At 42.4% G+C, this 20,397-nt stretch overlaps 1 long non-coding RNA gene across 1 annotated transcript; it reads left to right on the top strand.

Moving 5' to 3' along the window:
- The first annotated feature begins 19,824 nt into the window (after nucleotides 1-19,824).
- Nucleotides 19,825-20,162, top strand: LOC117816859. The gene is made up of 2 exons (XR_004632036.1): nucleotides 19,825-19,944; nucleotides 20,023-20,162. It is a non-coding gene; the product is annotated as an uncharacterized LOC117816859 (long non-coding RNA).
- Nucleotides 20,163-20,397: the final 235 nt, after the last annotated feature.

Here is a 20,397-nt window from a genome sequence, read left to right as displayed (position 1 = left end):
AGGAGAGTCACTTCAAGCTCTTTACCTGCTGATAGGAACAGAAACATGGTGACTTGATGGAGTCTGCATACTGAGAGGATGTGGATATCTCAAGTTATACACTCATCACACATTCAGCTGATCCCAGGTCTGCTATCTGTCTCTCAGTGCGGATACAGCTCTGACATTTTAAAGGTCTTTGGTCTTTCACTTCATGAATTTAAGTAGAGTTGAGGTAGAACCTTCAGCTATCAGGGCCCTCTCATTTGGAAACATCTACCAGTCAGGGTCCGGGAGGCAGACACCCTCTCTACTTTTAAGAGCTTCAAACTTTCCTTTTTGATGAAGCTTATAGTTAGAGCTGGATCAGGCTTGGACCAGCTCTTGGTTATGCTGCTATAGGCTTAGACGGGGGAACTGACACACTGGGATCCTAGCTCACCCCCTTCCCCCCCAACCCCCTAATCACTTTAAAGTTACTAACCATAGACCTTTCTGGAGTCCCTGAGCTCCCTTGTCTCGTAGGTTCCTCTGAGCTGCCGTAGACGTCCTCCTGCTGTGGATGTTCCAGACTCCAGCTGATACAGACGTACTGGACTCCAGGGGCAACAGCTACTACTACTCTTCTCATCACTATCACCGCTCCCTCTCTCTCTTTTATTCTCCTCTATCCCTCTTTCCAGACCCAACTCAGTCTCAGCAGATGGCTGTCTAACATGAGTCTGGTTCTGCTCGAGGTTTCTGCCTGTTAAAGGAAGTTTTTCCTCTCCACTGTAACTAGCTAAATACTGTGAGGTGCAATGCTCATGGTGGATTAAGGTGGGGTCAGACTGAGTCTTATCCTGTCTTGGTGTTGGGTTTCTGTTCATAATTTGACATAGAGTAGTGTAGACCTGCTCTCTCTGTAAAAGAGTCTTGCTTTGATTTGGTGCTATACAAATAAAAACTGTCTAATGAGATCCAGCAGCCGGACTCACAAAGCTTCCTACAAAGAGATGCTCCTCATGACAAAATTTGAAGAAAATTCTTAGAGTTATGCTGTTTTGTAAAATATTTCCCCTAAAGTGAAAACCAGATCTTTGAAAAGATAAAAGTTATTCACAAAGTGTCTCAGGAAGATTTTAAGAGGCTTAGGGGTTTCTCAGGCCGTGTGGAGGAGGACAAAGAAAGACGATGTGATAGGAGAGAGGCGAGATACATTTCTTAAACATCTCAAATTGAATTTTAAATTCAAAGTGGCTGAAGAATCCTTTTCAAATCTCTCCGTGCGACCAACAAACTGCTCTGCACCGAGCACGACAGACAAAAGAAGCACATCCTCATCTTTATTTCAGCAGCTTGAATCATTGAATGTCATTTTGTTTGATGAATAAATAAAGAGAGAAACACATTTTAATTAAATATTATTTACAGAACAACAAGGGGGGAGGGGGGCAGGAATCTGGGTCAGTGTGTTTCACTGTGTGCGTGTGTGTGTGTGTGTGTGTGTGTGTGTGTGTGTGTGTGTGTGTGTGTGTGTGTGTGTGTGCGGATCAGGCAGCAGCAGGGGGATGGCGGGGGACAGCGCAGGGATCCTAACACGAGGCAGCACCCAGCGGGTCGTCCACTGCCCGGGGTCGTACACACGGTGACGGTGGGGGGGCACCTGGGGTGGCTCACTGGGTGTCAAAGACGGTTCATGAAGCAGAAAACACAAGAACACAACGTGTCCTGTGCATGGTAGAGTGAACACACACACACACACACACACACACACACACACACACACACACTGCTCATACGAAAATAAAACATCAGTCAAATTTCTTTCTTAAACAAACCAGATGATCATTTTAATTATACTTTAATTTGTAACTGCTGACTAGAGCAAGGAAAAGAGAGCACAACTCTCACGTGTTAGCTTCTAAAATCTAGACTCGAATTTAAAGTCCTTCTTCTGACCTACAAAGCTCTTAATGATCAGACACCTTCATATCTTAAAGAGCTCATGGTGTCCTATTACCCCTCTAGAAAACTAGGCTCCCAACATGCAGGCCTGCTGGTCGTACCTAAAGTCTCTTAAAGTAGTATGGGAGGTAGAACCTTCAGTTATCAGGCCCCTATCCTTTGGAATTATCTACCAGTCAGGGTCTGGGAGGCAGACACCCTCTCTACTTTTAAGAGTAGGCTTCAAACTTTCCTTTTTGATAAAGCTTATAGTTAGAGCTGGATCAGGCTTGGACCAGCTCTTAGTTATGCTGCTATAGGCTTAGATTGCCGAGGGAACTGGCGCACTGGGATCCTATCTCAACCCCTTCCCCCAACCCCCTCATCACTTACTTTAACTCTTCCTGTCCCATTAAAGTCACTAACTATAGACCTTTCTGGAGTCCCTTAGCTCCCTTGTCTCGTAGGTTCCTCTGGATCTCTGCTGCTGTGGACGTGCCAGACTCCAGCTTCTACACCTACTACTACCATCTCTCTCTCTCTTCATCTCCCTCTATCCCTCTCTCCAACACGGTCTCAGCAGATGTGTGTCTAACATGAGTCTGCTCCTGCTGGAGGTTTCTGCCTGTTAAAGGAAGTTTGTCCTTGCCACTGTAACTTGCTAAATGCTGCAAAGTGCTCTGCTCATGGTGGATTAAGATGAGATCAGACTGAGTCCTGTCTGTAAGATGGGACTGGATCTTATCCTGTCTTGATGTTGGGTCTTTGTTAATAATAGAACATAGAGTGGTCTAGACCTGCTCTGTTTGGAAAGAGTCTGAGGAGAACATTTGTTGGGATTTGGCGCTATATAAATAAAGATTGATTGATTGATCTACTTTAAAAACAATTTAGACATGTTGTGTTTTTGCTATATATTTTAAATGTCTTCACAAATGTTATGTTATGTATTGGTTGAGATAAAATAGAGCTTTCAAAAGGTGCACCAAAACTGATCTTATAGAGCAGAATTAAGGATCATCATCTCTTTGCCGTAATCAGATCTGATCATTTATTGAAAAAATAAAGAAATGTTGGACTGAGTTGAAAAAGAAAGTGTTAAAGGTAACACATGCAAACACACTTAGGTGACAGACCAAAAATGTTCTCCATGTTTGGGACATCATGGTGTGAACATCCTGGTCCAAACACTGGCAGGTTGTAATTCCTCTGAAGTGTGAATTTGTTTCCTCAAATGCTTTTTATGAAATTCACCTTTTTGGTTTGAATGTAGCAGAAAGATTTAGTTTCAGGGAAAGAGAGAGACACTTATCAAAGGGGAAAGGTATCAACTTAGATTTCAAACATTAAAGTCAAAGATAACAGAAACAGACTGACAGCATGGCAACAGTTCTCTGTTTCAGTGAAGTCTGGTATCAATGAAGACAGTGATGAGTATCTGTTTCTGACTTATAGGTACTGTGTGGACATGGGAACGTGAGGCGACGGTGGCCTTCGAGGTCAAAAAGCTGCTGTGATGCGCGATAAGTATGGTTCTCAATTTGTCAAGTTTTTACAAACATGAAGCCAATGTAAAAGTGCAAAAAACTGCAGTTCTTCAAGTGTCCACTTGAGGCTGGCTCTGGAAGTACCAGAGGCCACATACACACCCATTCATAGAAGCTGATCTTTACAGCAGAAATAAACACGTTTACAGTCTGGTTCAAAAAAACAGATTTAGTCTGAATAGCTCATTTCTCTATCAGCACACACAATGTACGGCGGTGAATTTTTAATAACTCATTACTTTTACTTATATACTCGTTTTGCATAATTAGAGGCGCGGCTGACTTGACTGAGAGGCGGGCACGCTGCAGCTTTTAGCGAGGAGGCTAAAGGCCAGCTCATATACTGTATAAATAATGGACATAGTATCCGTGACATCACCCATCTGTTCCTGAACGCTGTTTTGAAGCCAATCGTTGGCTGCAGCCATATTGGAAATGCTGCACTCAACCAGTCAAAGTGTGAGGTAAAGAGGCGGGGTTTAAGCCTCCTCGCACAGCTATGTGTTCCAGCTTGTCAGTCAAGTCAGTCATGTCCTTATTTGGGCAAAAACTCAAATGAGCTACATAGAGCCAAGCCTTTTATTGAACCAGGCTGTAAACATGTTTATTTCTGCTGTAAAGATCATCTTCTTTGAATGGGTGTGTATGTGGTTTCTGGTGTTTCTGCAGTCAGCCTCTAGTGGACACTCCATGAACTGCAGTTTATAACACTTCCGCATGGGCTTCATATTTTGAGCCCGGAGGTTGCCGCTTGGGCCCGCTTCAACTCCACCTGGCTGCCACTTGTTAGGTCTTCCAAAAGTTAAGTTGAGTCATCATTTCCAATGTGGCGACCTTCATTGATAGGCTTCAAAACAGCACTGCAGGAACATAGGAGTGACGTCACTGTGACATATACAAGTTTTATACAGTCTATGGTTTTTAATATAAAATAATGTTGATCAATACTGTTATCTACGTCTCCTTGGGTTACTCTCTCTCTCTCTCTCTGTCTCTCTGTCTCTCTCTCTCTCTCTCTGTTTGTTAGTTTGGGCTGGAGATTTCCGGTAGTGTAGTTATTGTTTTCATTTCTCCTGATGTTTAGATTCTTGTAATTCTCAGTTTAGTTTAGGGTTAGGTGCTGGGAGCGACGTTCCATTGCGCGGCTGGCCCAGCACCTTTCCACCTGTTCTTTTTGGGTCTCCAGTCCCTTATTGTTTCCCTTATTTCTTTTGATTTCATTGGTTCTTTAATTTGGGAGGGGTTTCTATTTCAAATAAAGCTTGGGGGTTTGATTGGCATCGTTGTGTGGCGCACCTTCAGTTTTTGGATGTTGCGGTCCCCACTATTGAGCCTGTGTACCATTGTTGCTTGGGCGACCGTAATAAACATTATTTTTTTTGTACACACCCCCTCTCTGACTCTGTGTGGCCTCCCATTGAACACAGAACCTCACATAGCTGTTACTAGTCTGTCCGTTCTGTGCTGCTGTAGAAACCCGGCGGTGCAAGACGGCTGGATGACGATTATTTTTCCTTTGAAGCCTTACTGACAGTAGAATCAGGGTGACTGTTTTTATTAGCTGTATTCTTTTAAATCAATTAAATCATCTCTTAATGTATATTTCATGTCTTCAGTTGGTAATGAGCAATAAAACGTATTATGAACATGATAGTTATGCGGGTTATAATCTGGTGTGGGTAAGCAGGACCACATAAGACATCATCCCCTCCTTGATCTGATTCTTTGAATAAAGCGTGCTCACACCTGTTCTATGAAATATGTGTTATTAATAAATATGACTATGACTGTCGTGATTAATATTCAGCTTCCTTTTTATTACCTGACTTTTCATTTCAATACTTATTAAAGTCACTTATTTCCCATTTGTATTACATGCTGCGTCCGGATCTGTTGTATTACATGCTGCATGTGGAAGTAGTGTAATATATTCATCTTGTACATCGGGGTGTCTGTAGTATTTAACACAATGAGGATGAGAGTGAATGTGTACGAGCAGCTGGAGCAGCTCTGAATGCTGCATACAGAAGGTCTGCTCTACACCTGAACACACAGGTAGAGAATCAGAGGACAGCACAGACCTCACACTAACTCTCTCCATCCTCTTCATGCAAAAACAACATATTAAAACACAACAAACTCAGAATAGAAGCCAACTAATTAGGACTAAACTGCCAACAGCTGAGGGAGGAAGGCAGTCTCATGGTCAACAGGCCAGAACAGACGGTGAAAGGAGGTCATTGTGGACTTTAAGTAATGATTTCAATTGTTCACCTTTCTGAAGTCAGCCTGAGTAAAAGTTAGTAACTTTGCACTTTCCCACCTCTTCATATCCAGCTTCATAATCACTCTACGCTGCCCTGTTGTGTCAGTTTGTCGCTTGCAGGGGTCAAAGTTCAAGTTTTGATAATTATAATGAAGCAACAAGTAACCAGGCCTCAGAAAACAAAATGCATTGACTCATTTCACATGTTATCATGCTGTGAGGGCTCATGGTGGATAAATGTTGAGTCTCAGTGAGCACAGTCTGGACCTGATCCGTCTCCAAAGTGTCCTGAGATAACATTTGTGACGAGCTGATGTGATATGAATAAAGATTGACCGACTGACTGATTGATTGACTAATTCATAAAATGATTGATTTGAACAAAAAACTGACCCACTGTGTAAATGTCAGTGTGGTCAACCTAAGGCGGGGCATGGACTGTATAATTGTATAATTGTATAAATGTGAAGGAGGAATGTCAATCAGGCGAGGACCTCAAGCATTAAGAAATGGAGACAATGTGGAAGGGAAAAACACTGCAGTTCCTCAAGTGTCCACCGGGGGCTGGCGTCAAAAGCACAGACATCTACATTCACATCCATGTTGAAGTGACAAACATTACATCATAAATACATGTTTACAGCCTGGAACACAACATGATTTTGGTCTGACTAGTTAATGTCTGCATCCATTATGGGTGGGCCCAATGTAGCTCTTTGCCAGGAGGTTTAAGACCCATCTTAGCTACACCACCTTGTCTGCTGTGAGGTTCTCTGAAAGCTAGGTGGAGTCAGCATTTTATTAATAATAACTTCATAATAATAACTTTATTTATACAGCACCTTTAAAAAACAAATGTTTACAATACAATAGGTTAAAAAGAATACATGTAAATTAAAGCCGCAAGCGGCGATGAACGGGCCCTCGCACACCCGCGGCCGCCGCCTACACAAGCCGCCGCCACATGTAAACCGCCGCCTGATATTTGCCACCACATGATGCGAGAGCTAGATCTGAAAGTATATACTGGCTTAGGTGGTGCAAATGTTCCAAGTTTTTGGCAGATTGCCAAGAAAAGCTCCAAACTTGTCAGTGTGCCACGCCCACAATTTTAGTCTGAACATAATTCCTTTAACAATAATTTAATCGTCAATATGTCTGCTATAGAATGTGCCTTGTTTGGACTGAATCGGAGAAAAACTCTAGGAGGAGCTCTCAAAAGTATGCACCCTTATTTGGGCGTCATTTTTCATGTTCAAAGCTAGGTGGCGCTCTTCCTGTTGAGTTTGGGATATGGGTGCAAGAGGCTTTTTTGTGCATTCTGATGTCATGAATATGTGTACATTTTTTCAAGCATGTAGCTCAAAATAACCCCTATGGGGAGGGGTTTTTGAAAACTGTAGGGGGCGGTAGTGAGCACATTGTTTCGACTTTTTTTGCGAAACCCATAAAATGTCGCAATTTTCCCCAGGACTGATGAGTGTGTTGGATGAGGTGAAATTAGGTGCATTTTAAAGTCACAAAATTCCATTTTCTGTTTTTTCTTTTTTTATGCCCCGCCCCAAAGTCTGCCACGCCCACAATTTTCGTCTGAACGGAATTTGTTCTGATCATTTTTTCTCGTAAATGGGTTTACTATAGGTTGACCTTGGTTTGGACTGAATTGGAGAAAAGCTCTAGGAGTAAATAGCAAAAGTATGCACCCTTATTTGGACGTTTTTGGACACTTTTTGGAGCCATTTTTCATTTTCAAAAATTGGTGACGCTCTTCCTGTTGAGTTTCGGATATGGGTGTGAGAGGCTTTTTTGTGCGTCCTGATTCCATGAATATGCATAACATTTTTCAAGCATGTAGCTCAAAATAACCCCAATACGAAGGCGTTTTTGAAAATTTTAGGGGGCGCTAGCGAGCACATTTTTGCAAATTGTTTTGCAAGACCCATAAATTAGTAAATTTTTAACCAGGCCCGATGACTGTGCAAAAATATCCGCGCTTTCATTCACGTTCAGGGGGCCAAAAATGCGTTTGAAGTTGCGCGACAAAGAATAAAAATCGATCCTTAGAAGAACAATAGGTCCTTCGCCACCAGTGGTGCTAGGGCCCTAATTAAACAGAATGAAGTGTTGTGACAATAGACCAATACATCATTGTTGAAGAGCTTTGACAAAGATAAATAAATAAATAAATAAAATAAATAGTAAAAATAAATAAAAATGGATAAGTAAATAAAAGCATTAAGAGGACAATAAAAGAGGACGACATCACATCAGGAAAATTAGAAAGAGTTAAAATGATAAATTAGGGACATTAAGAAAAAAATTTAAACAGTAAATAATCAAATAAAATAATCAAATAAAACCGAAAATTCAATAACTGATTATGGTGACTGCCATTATTTGTCTTCAACACTCCTCTTCATGAACCAATGGCTGACATCATAGAGACTAAGTCCAAGTTTATTCAGCCTACGATGTCAAAGCAACGCTCAAGAAGGATGTGCTCACGTATGAAATCAGGACAAAGTATTGAACATTGCCAATAAAGTTTCCATTGAAGACTCAAAAGACAACCAAATAAAATGCATAAGTGTATCTGTAACACAGGGTTGTACAACCTGATGACCACCTGTGCAAACTAATGCAATCTAACACATCAGCTGTACCATAGGTTCTACTTTTACAGAGCCAATTTGTTGAAACCTCAGAAAGGTGATAGTTTTACTTCACACTTATTGATGAAGTCATAGCGTGGTGGTGGTGTACCAGAGTGCATTAGGTTGAAAGGTGAGTCTAATATTTTAATCCCTCCATTAACATCCACCAGGGGAGCCATTGTACTTTGTGTAGGTGCAGTCTGTCATTTTGTGCAGATGCAACCAGGAATCTGCTCATGTATCTGTTTTCACCGTGCGGGAGTCGGCCAACCAAAATTTTGGGCTTACCAGAATTAATTTGCCTTCGTGCCCCTCCGTGCACCGCGCAGCAGATGAGCTGAAATTCGTTCTGACTTGAAATCAGTGCTGCGACTCAGAATGTGGGTCACAAACAACCTCAATTATTAGGGTACACACCCCGCCTCAGGCTCAGGGATATGTTAAATATCGTAGTGCCATGATGCATCACTGTCCTCTAAGTAGTGTTATTTCAGTATTAACCATATCTATTTCAGACAGGGCTTCAGATGAGGAATGATAAGTGATGGTACTCCCTTTAGGCACGAGTTAGCAAGTGTAGCATGCAGAAAACGATTACTTTAACTTTAAGATCTCTACAGTAAATAAAAGATGTGAGCGTCATTGGAAGCATCAGTTTTATTTTTTTTCCCTGATGTCCAAATCTTGACAACATTTCCCATAACCCCCTGCTGCTCCTTCCTCTTTCATCTCTTTCTTTTCCCAGTCTTTGGTTTCAGAGCCTGAGCACAGTGAGTAATTCTTCCCTCTGCCTCCACACTCGTCGAGGCCGCCAACCTTTCTGCCGCCTCTTTCATTTGTTTACAGCAATTATGCTCCTTGCATAATTCAGCTCATAAGGAACACACAGACGATTAATTGATGTGAAAATGACTCAGAGTCTTTATAGCAGAATGCACCACCTTTGTTCTCTTCCTTTAATATTTAATTTAAAAATCAGGAGGCGACTCGCTGAAGGAACAACAGTCTGATGTAATTATACTTCCATACTGCTCATCATGGACTCTCTTATTATACACACACATGTTTCTGAGGTAGAGTTTGCATCTCACCATTGGTTTAACCATTCACCTTATTTAAATGATGGTTTATTAAAACAAAGATTATGTTCTTAAGGTCTGCCTGATTAAAAGGAAGGGCTGGCACCGCTCTGCCTCCTCATCTTTTAAGCAAATCCCCTTAAAAACCATATCCAATATATATCAATAAACATGCATTGTGTGTGACTCACCGCCTGATAAACCATAGTCTGTGCACAGAGCTCCATTAGAAGCACATCACTGAACCACACTGCTGCACCGGGTGACTCGTTCTTCAAAGCACCAAATGTGGATTAATCCTCTGATGAAAATAGTCCCCAGCACGCGCACAAACTTCCTGTTTGAAGGAAAGTACAACACGCGGCTGTTTCAGGAAATGACCGAACATTTTGAAGAATAATCTTTATTATTGGAGGTTTTCAGCTTGAAGGAATCACAGACCCCTGATTCAAACAGTGTTAGAGAAAGATATAAGCCAAGCGTATCATATATGACATCAGTGTGATATATTCTTTCAGTAAAAACCTGATGTATACAATCAGATGCATGCAGTGCACAGATAATCCACCAGGTGTGAGTCATTCATGCACCAGAAGGACGTCACTTTAGACATCCAAAAAGTCAGCTGTGGATCAAAGACCCACTCCAGGTTTTTCAGGGATATTTTTACAGATTTTGAAACAAGTTTGGATGAGAAAAACATTCAAATTGTTCCTGAAACTTCAAGAGGAATAGTTACTGGATTGATGCAATGATTTGCACCAAAATGCCTGATTTATCAAATATGATACAAATTAAAACTCCTAGATCAAATATATATATATTTTTTGTTATTTGTCAGAAGGTCCAATAAACACATAATTAGAATTCTCTAGCAATTGTTTGATGGTTCAGGCTTTACAGGGTTAAAAGATACAGAATAATATATATATATAGGCGTTTTAGAGCCAGTACCAAGTAAAGATGCTACTTCTTCCTTCACAAAATAACAGTGAGGTTATACTCACGTCTCCACTGCTCTGGGTTTAAAAAGGATTCAACACATGCTTGTACAAAAGAGGTACGATGCACTGCTTTGACCAGAGAGGACGCTGAATTTGACAAACAATGAAAATGCCTGAGAGCTGCTTAAAGCTACTGCCAAAAAAAATCCACTACATCCTGATACCTTTCACAATAAAAGCCTGGTGGTTGTTGTGTTATCCTCTGTACCTCAAGTTTATAAAACATCAGAGGGTGCTAGGTCTACAGAGCCTGAGTGAACCAAACAATACTCAAGAAATGACACTGATATGCTACAAGATTTTGAAAATGAAGCTCCAGGTGAAAAGGTTAGAGGACATATCCATTCACCTGCTTCCACTTCACTGGAGTCAGGTCGCTGGGTAAGTCAACCCAGACGTCCCTCTCTCCAGTGAGGTTTCCTAGTTCTTCCTAGGGGAGGTGTCCCCGGGTCAGAGTTGATAAAAACATCACAGAGGAAAAGGTTAAGAGTTCACCATCATCATGACACTGTGTGATGGTTTTTGTTTTCATGGCACCTGGTCTGAAATGAGGAGGTGGTCCTGAAGCTGCGGCACTAATCAGCTGCTGTACAGACCTGCAGAGGGGCCTTAATGAGTTTTTAAAACACTGTGAGCATAGCGTGCATTCTGAACCGTCCACAGTCTGCTCAGATGAATGAAGTGAGCTGATGACAGTCGTCACAGTGATGGATGGAGCGGATCTCCGACCGTGATTCAGAGCCTTTTTAAAGCTATTAAGTGAATCAATTTTCATTCAAGGTTGCTGCTGTTGACAACGTGGATGGAGGCAAAGTTGCCTCAGCGGATGGAAAGTAACTTCTGATTAGACTCAGAGTTTTTCAGGGTCTGAGGGGGAGGGAGGGAGGGGGGGAGGGGAAATACAGAGACCGGATCTCTGGACTCTTCTTCATCCTGTGACACCAAAGGACACTATTTGGATAAGATTTATTTAGTACAGAAATATTACAAATGATAAAAATTAACTAGATATTATACATACACATACATACATACATACATACATACATACATACATACATACATACATACATACATACATACATACATACATACATACATACATACATACATACATACATACATACAAACATATATATATATATATAAACTAACAGAAAAATATTTGGCCAAACCACTAACAACATTAACACCTCTCTGGATCCCATACAGTCTGGATTTTGTGCCCACCGTTCAGCTAAAACTGCTCTCACCATGCTCCTCAAGACAGAACAGACTTCCTGGTTAAGAAAGTTGTTCTGCTGCTGTGCTTTTAGATCTGGAAAGCACATTGGACACCATTGACCACAGAGTCTTACTAGCTAAACTTTAACTTCTCTGCACAAGCTGTAAGTTGGATAACATCAACATTATTAAACATTCACCGAGTCCTTACCTCTCTATATCCAGAGGACTGATTTATATTCCTGTTTAAAGAGTCATGGATGGACGTTGGTTTAGCTCAGCAGGCACCCCATGTAGAGTGGCCACAGTCACATAACCCCTCTCTCTTTCCCCACATTTCCTGTCTTTCACTAATAAAGGTAAAATGTCCCAAAAACTAATTAAAAAAATTAAATAAATAACCACAAATAAATGTTGAACTTATTTAATCCTCCTGTGAGGAACTTCCTGTGTGTCAATGGCAAATATCACTTTTGTGAAAAGTTCACTGATTTGAGATCATCTTCCTCTACCGTGAATTAAACAAAATATTAGTTTTTTTTATGTTTGTGTAGTTTCTTTGCAAGTTATGGACTTCAGAGCAGTTAGGGGGGCTGATTATTTAGAATAATGCTCCATGCTGTTGAGTTGTGCTATTTATTTTGACGTGTGCTGCTGACCTCTTGGCCAGGTCGCCCTTGTAGATGAGGTCTTGATCTCAATGGGTCTCTTCTGGTTAAATAAAGGTTAAATACAATAAAAAAACAAAAAACCCTCCCAATTAAAAACAGACCCAAAAGACTAAAAACCTGCCTCTTTTTATCTGCCTGCTCCACCCCTTAAATAGATGCAAACTCATCTTCCAACCTTAGTTTTTATTTCTGTAACTACAAACTTTTAATTTCTTTTAACAAACTGAGTTTTAATGACATTTTATAAGTAATTTTACTTTCTTTTTTTTTTTCTTTCTTTCTTGATGTTAGAGTTTAAAATATTTTATATTTTCATGTTTATGTTTGTTTAATGTAATATTTTAAATTGGGTATTTCCTGAAAAGGTATTGGATCAATTAAATGTTGGGATGTAAGGCAACCTGCGGGGGTGTTAAGAGGTCAGAGCCAGCTTCAGGCTGCGACTCGACAATCCTTAGGAAGAAGTTCTGAGGTAAATTTATAATTAAAGGGTTAAGATACAGACTTCAGAGCAGTGAAGGGGGCTGATTATTTAGAATGATCCCTCATAATTTAAATACATAATAAGACCCAACACTATTTACTATGTAAGTTAAGTTACATAAGTACAGAGAGAGAGAGAGAGAGAGAGAGAGAGAGAGAGAGAGAGAGAGAGAGAGAGAGAGAGAGAGAGAGAGAGAGAGAGAAAGAGAACATAACTGGCCACATATAAAATGTAAATGTTTGAAGTGTTTTGCTGTGTGTTTTTGTTGATTGTTACTGTTCTGGTTTTTGTTTTTAACTCTGTAAACCACTTTGAATTGCTCTTTGTATGAATGGTGCTTTATAAATAAACTTGCCTTGCTCTTTTTGTGTAGTTTCGCCTCAACAACAAAAGCAAACACCTCAGAGAACAGTAGATTACTAGCATCATTAAGTTTCTCCTATAATAAATAAAATACCAAAAGTCTATAATTATAACCACCTCTGGTTTTATGTGGTCTCCCGTGATATTAATTAACCTCAAAACCCTGACATGCACATTTAAGAGCCACTACCCGGAGTCATAACAGAGTCAATCACAGGTACAGTATCTTTAATTGAGTCTGTGAAAAACACCTCCCCTCCTCTATCTGCGTGTTCATCAGCAGAGACGCTCCCATCAGAGATCACATTTAACATTTTAACTTTATTACAGGAGTTAAACTCCTCCGTCAAGCAGGCCAGACAGCCCCGGCTAATTAGGTGATTCAAATGATATCATTTGTTAGATAATTTTCAGCCTGGATCTAATTTTGAACTTTATTGCAAAGGAGTCAAATGGGTGTAATAAATATCAGAATAAAATAATTCCATGTCCCCCTGCCTATTACTTATGTCTCCATAAAAGAAGGGGAGTGTATTAACTGGCAATTAGGATTTCATTAAAATCTATAAATGGAGGTTCATTTATAGTGGATGAATTATCATGGACATCTTTACACACTGTCTCCAGGGCGCACATGCACACACACACAAACACACGCACACGCACACGCACACACACACAAACACACACACACACACACGTATCTTCCTTTCAAAGCTGATCAGTTTACTCCGTCATATTGAACCAAATCTATCTCGGCGCCATGAACTTCTCGGAAGCTCAGCTGCAGCTTGCTTAGATGGGGATATTTCTATGTATGTGTGTGTGTGTGTGTGTGTGCTTTAAGATACATAAATGCACCCCCCTCTCCACACACACACACACTCATACAGGAGACAATCAGTCGCTGCCAGCAGGCCTGAACACAATAGCCTGTATTAATATTTCATCATTCCCCTTTGTCTTCATTGACCAGCGCGTACCAGAAACCCGCTGAGTGGCAGCTTCAGACCGGTCTGAGTCTGCACGCAGGGCTGCAAACACCTGCTGGAGGGTCTCAGGGCTAACACCAACAGCCCCCCTGCAGCCCCCCTGTCTCACCCCACCTGAACTCTGTCTGTGTACGATGGGCTCAGGTTTCTTCAGGTACTCACGGAGGACTACTTGAGTTTTGTTTTATTACATGGACTTTGATTGTGATTTTTTTTTAGAAATGATGTCATCAGTATATCCTGTTATAGACTTCTGTTTTCCTATTATGACTTTAAAATATACAAGGTGGGTTTGACCATAGACTGCAGGAGAAGATGAAGTCAAAACATTTGGAGCGCCCCCTCCTGACAAGCTGCAGTATATGTCATAAAGCCTGCCTCTGTCCCCCTGTCTCAGTTATGTCTGTGATTTCAGCTGGATGACGGCTCTGGTCATGGACAGACCTTCAATCTGTGTTTCAGTAACACACTCTCCTGTCAGTTTTTGAAGTGAACACTTTCAGGACCACAGTCAGGACCAGGTTTTCTCTGACTGTTAGAATTTTTCAGACACTCTTTTTGGTCTCTCCATCTTCAGACATCACTGCCTGTGACTCCATATTTCAGCTCAGTATCTCATGTTTAATGTCCCTTCTGCATTGATAACTATTATCTAAACATCATCACCATAGCTCCGCCTCAGTTGTTGAATAACTCTGCCTACTTTTGAGTCTGTTTGTTCTGGACGATCACCGTGTCTCTCGGCTCTAGGCTGATCCCGCCTACTGTCTCCTTTTGGTCCATTTAGATAGTTAATGTAGATTGTATACAATAAACATGTAGAAAATGTTCTGGTTGAAAAATGTAATGTTGTACTTTGATTTTTTTAACGGCTCCTAAGTGTGGTTATAAACATATTTAGCGTGTTTTTTTACCTCATTTTGTCTCTCCCTTAACATTACACGTCTCTCCTGCAGCGTCCATTACAATTCAAATTATGCCTACTCGTTGGGGGTCCATCGGGGCTGGGTGCCTACTCGTTGGGGGTCCATCGGGGCTGGGGTCCATCGGGGCTGGGTGGGTGGCTGGTGTCCCTGTCACCCTCCATCCCCCTGCTGCCCCCTCCCCTGTGGGGGCCTGGTCCGCGGCTGCCCTCGGGGCCGGGTTTCCCGGGGTTCCCTCGCGGTCCTCTTGGGGGGGTGGGGGGGTGCGCAGCTGGGGGGGGTGTTACTACGGCAGCCATTGGGGTGTCCCTCCATGCCCCCGCGGCCTGGTCCATCAGTCGCAGGGCGTGGCTGGGGGGCGTGGCTGGGGGGAGTGGTCAGGCCGTCTGGGGGGGGCAGGGGGGATTGGCCCTGCTGCCTCCGCCCTCCCCCCGCTCCGGCGCGCCGGTTGGTGGGCTCTGGTCCTGGTCCTGCCCGTCTGCCTGGCTGTCTGCTCCTGGTGCCGGGCCCCCTCGGCCCTGGTGGCTCCTTTGGCTCCGTCTTGGGGGGCTGTGGGGGCGGTGTTGTGGGGGTGTCCCTTGGGGGGGCTGCGGGATCTTTCCCCCCTCGCCCCCCTTTCCTCCTACTGGGTGACCTGGGGGTCGCCCTGGGTGCTCCGGCGGTACCTGCTTGCTTCCGGTCTGGGTCCTTGGCTTGTCCCCTGGCCTGGGTCTCACGCGGCGGGTTGGGTCCTTCGGTATGACTGCTCTCGCGGCCCGGGTGCCGGGCCGTACCGCTCGGCTGATCTGACCCAAGTGGTTTCATCTGCACCAGTGGTGGTCTTGTTACACAAATGGAACACAGCACGGTGGCAACCCTCTGTGACCCAAGCTTCAGTAATGATTGTGGACACTAAGGGTTGCTTAATCATTAGTATCACCCCACGGATTTTTTTTGGCATCATGGTGAGATGGTCCCTCTCCATCTAAGTGTGTTAGGTCTCTCTCTCTTTCTCTCTCCCTGTCCCTTTGTATATCCTTATGTAATCTTTCTTTCACTTTCTCTTATTTTTTTATTTTTTTTGGTCCACCTAGGTGTGCACGCCCTCTTTTACAGAACATGATATTAGCTGTCAATAAAAGATAGGCCAGAGTTCTAAGAGGGATGGTGATGGTTGCATGCACACAGTCACAAGCACAGAAGAAAAAGGTTTTCTTTATTTTCTTTTTCTGCAAGAATAAATTGCATTAATATTTCACAGTTTGTGACAAACATGACACAAACCAGAAATATATATGCAGACAAGAGAAGAAAAAAACAAAAAAAATAAAAAAATAAAAAAAATTCAAATTATGCAAATTGAATGATGTCATTTAGCGACTATTAGGACAGCCCATAGCTACTTTCCTCACTATGGAGTTGGCAACCCTGCCCCTGTAGTCCAACGTCCACTGTTGTGAGCAGATACTGGCATCTAAAAGTCTTGACCCAGAATATAGGTTGAGCTCAGTTTTTCAGATCATTAGGGTAAATAGTTCCTAGACATTGTTTCTGTCGTTACAGTGTGGCCAGCCTGAAGTTATCTTTTAAATGATTTTTCAATTTTGCTGTACAATGTGCAATGACATTAAAGATGTATTCTATTCTATTCTTAAAAGTTAATTCTGTAAAACAACCAATAAAATGTAGTTGTTGAAATAAGTAAGAAGTCTTAAAATATCCCCTAATAAGTCCAGTAAAAGCATTCCCTGAGTCAGTTACTGTCCTTGGTCCAGTGGAAAGGTCACACTCCTCTCTCTGCGTGCTGTACACTGCATACAGCCTCCGTAGCTCCCGTCTCCGTCTTCTCGCTGTGCGGCCCTCCATGCATCGGAAGCAAGCGGCAACCTCTGGTGAGTGTCCACTAGAGGCTGGCTGCAGAAACACCAGAAACCACATACACACCCATTCAAAGAAGACGATCTTTACAGCAGAAATAAACATGTTTACAGCCTGGTACAAAAAATGGCTTGGATCTACATAGCTAATTTCTCTATCGGCACACACTGTACCGGTTGAATTTTTTTCCAACACGACGGTTCAGAATAGGGATGTAAATTTCAAGTATTTTCCTTGATCAATCTTTGGAAATGTTAACGATCAATTATTGATTAATCATTAAAAAAAATGTAAATGTTACCCATGCCAAATCAATGCTAAATGCATTTTTTCCCCTGAATCAAATTTTCCTTCACGACACAGTGTATATAACTGACAGTATTGAATATCTACAGATCATATTGAGTTGTTTAAAATGTTAAACACACTGAATATCACCATGAGGAGCAGGCTCATAAACTCTGTGGACATACAGTCATACAAGTAAAGGCTCAGACTTCAACCAGGGAACTGAACAGAAACATAGTGTGAAATGTGGAGAAATGTTGCAGTTATTTTCGGTGAGCAAAACTTTACAAACGGCGCGCCATAGTTTACTGCACAGTGATTAATTATCCAGAACACGTGCTTTATCCACAGTGATTTTATTTAAGCATTGACAATAGGAGACCTCCCCACAGGGGGCCCCACCTGACGGTCTCCCTCCCACTGTGCGTGCAATATTCAGTAAATGTAAACAGTGACAACGAAGCCACTAAAATATAGTGAAGAGGAGTTATCCATCTGGAGTGAGAAGAGAGAGATGAACAGAGGAAGAGGAGAAAAGAAAGAAAGACAGTGGTAAGTTAACCAGATCATGAGCCCAGCTGTAAATGCTGCTGGTCTAGTTATATGTATTGGGGGGGAGAGAGACACCTGAATATCTTTACTCCCACTAGCATCACATTAAAGCATTTATTATTTGGCATTAGCATTTGAGCTAGCTGAGCAGCCCAGTGTGTTGGCTGTGATCGAGTCCAGTCTGTGTTACCAGGAGAAAGATGGGACACTGCAGCCGCGCAACGCACGTTAGCTTAGCTAGCAGTCTGAATGAACTGGAAATAAGCTAGTAGTTTAAAGAGGAAAACAGTCAGCATACTAAATGTCCTTTGCAACTTTTAATCTGGGCACAGATCAGGAAATGAGCAACGGACGCATGTGTAATCGTGCACCATAAGAAGTTTAAGTGTGCTAATAAGCTAGTAGTTAGCTTCATGAGCAGTCAATTTAGTTTTCAGTGTTGTCAGTGACATAAATATGGTGTCTGCTATTTCTAGAGTAAAGTTTCATCTGTTGTTTCATGTAACTCTAGTATTTGTAGTGATTCACAAGAGAAAATCAGCTGACCCAGACAATAGCTTTCTCTATGCTGTTAGCTAACGGATGGAAGCCTGACTGAGCTAACAGTGAAGCTATGCATGTTGGGAAATTAAGATGTCATAAATTTGGCTAAGTATACACTACATCACTAAGGAGTGTTGTTGAAAGTTATTGTGCTATGAACAGTGGTGTGTGTGACTGTATGTGACTGCAGGAACTGGGATCAAACCACCAACTCTCTGATTGAGAGACAACAACTCAACCACAGAGCCACAGCCACCCACAGGGATTGCATTAACTGCAGGGCTCTACTCAAAGGACTTTCATAATGGAGACACATGTCGAGGTGCAGACTCTCTCTAAAATGCAGCACAACGAATATACAAGAAAGAGACCAGTCTGTCTGAGTCCATGCACAGACTGTTTCTGATGGTGTCAGTAGGAAACAATGGGAGCTGGTAAATGTTATGCACCAAGATGAAGTCTAACATCATCATCAGAGAGGAGGAGAGCATGCTGAGACTTGGAGAACATTTGTACTCAAAGCATGGACAAAATGAGACGAAACACAAGTACATCAGACAGAAAATGCGTGTAATAGGAAGACTTGTTCTGAGCTCACGAAAGGCTGGCAGACTGATCAACTCAAAGTAGGGGAGGACTTTTATGTCTCCAACTTTGGCGGGCTTTGATGGAGACAAACACGTGTACCAAACTCCATCTTTGGCTCTCAAACTCGGCCACAGTCTAAAGAAGATCCTCGAGAGTGAAGTTAAGATGGCTGAGTATGACAACGAGGACTTCCTAAAGAATCTAGAGCGTCATCGAGTACCCTCCAAACTCCAAAGGGGAAGTGGGACACTCACAGCTTCTTGCTTTCATTGAGGATGTTAAGAACATATACACATCTATTGACAAGCGCAGAGAACAATAGACTACAGAGTGAACCAAATAAGAAGACCTGGTCCAAGCTGGGTAGTTTGACTCTGTGTGAAGTCATCCTCTTTAATAGGAGATGTGAGGGTGAAGTGTCAAATATGCAGCTAAGTGCGTTCACCCTGAGAGACACTTCTGGAGTCCACTCAGATTTGGCGCTTGGATTTTCAGAGCTGGAGCAAAAGCTGTACCAGCATTTCCTACAAATTTAAATAAGAGGGAAGAGAAACAGGAAAGTTTCCATCCTTCTAACACCAGACATGCCTTTGTGGAAGGAAGTCTCGATGGGCCTGTGGTGTTCCTGACAAACTGAAGGAGAATGTGGGGCCAAGCATCCTGAAACACTGTCCTCAACTAAGGTGAGAAAACACGAATCCATACTGTCCACAGTCCTGAGCCAGAGGGACAATGAGATGGACATGCTAGCAAGTCCTTCCTTGGCCATGACATCCGTGTTCATCAGTAATACTACAGGCTACAGGGGGGAACGCTGCACTTGGCGTAAGTGATCTCTTTGTAACTGTAAGTCTGTGTTTTTGTTTTCCCCTCCCTCTCCTTCACTCTCTGCTCACCTGCCCTTGATCTGCAATCAACACTCCTGCTAGCCATCATCCAATCACCACTGCCTACAAGAACCCTGTACTGCCCCCCAGTCCCTGCCGGATCGTTGTGCCTACACGGTTTGTTTGTCTAGTGGCCAAGTCCAGCTCTTTTAGGAGAACTTCAACCCACCTGACACATGTTTTTCCTGTCTCCAGGACCCATCTGCATCCATCTCTGCCACCTTCCTCACTCCCTTGCCAGTTCACCACTGTCTGGATCCCTCCCTCAGCACCCCAGGATCCCCCACCAGCTATCCCTTCACCCTGCGCTTATGTAATAAAACTTTGAGAAACAAGGCTTGCTGTTTAAGTCTGCTATTTGGGTTAAACTGTAATACGTGACAGAGAGAGTTATGAACAAATTCCAAAGTTGCTAAGTTGGCAACACTGTGCTGAGGTAGATCCTACAGTTACAGTGGGGCAAAAAAGTATTTAGTCAGCCACTGATTTTGCAAGTTCTCCCACTTAGAAAGATAAGAGAGGTCTGTAATTTTCATCAGAGGTACACTTCAACTATGAGAGACAAAATGA

The sequence above is a fragment of the Notolabrus celidotus genome, chromosome 8 (genome assembly GCF_009762535.1).
Source record: "Notolabrus celidotus isolate fNotCel1 chromosome 8, fNotCel1.pri, whole genome shotgun sequence".
In the NCBI taxonomy this organism is placed as follows: domain Eukaryota; kingdom Metazoa; phylum Chordata; class Actinopteri; order Labriformes; family Labridae; genus Notolabrus; species Notolabrus celidotus.
Note: the sequence above shows the minus strand (reverse complement) of the source record. Positions and strands in the feature narration are given on the sequence as shown.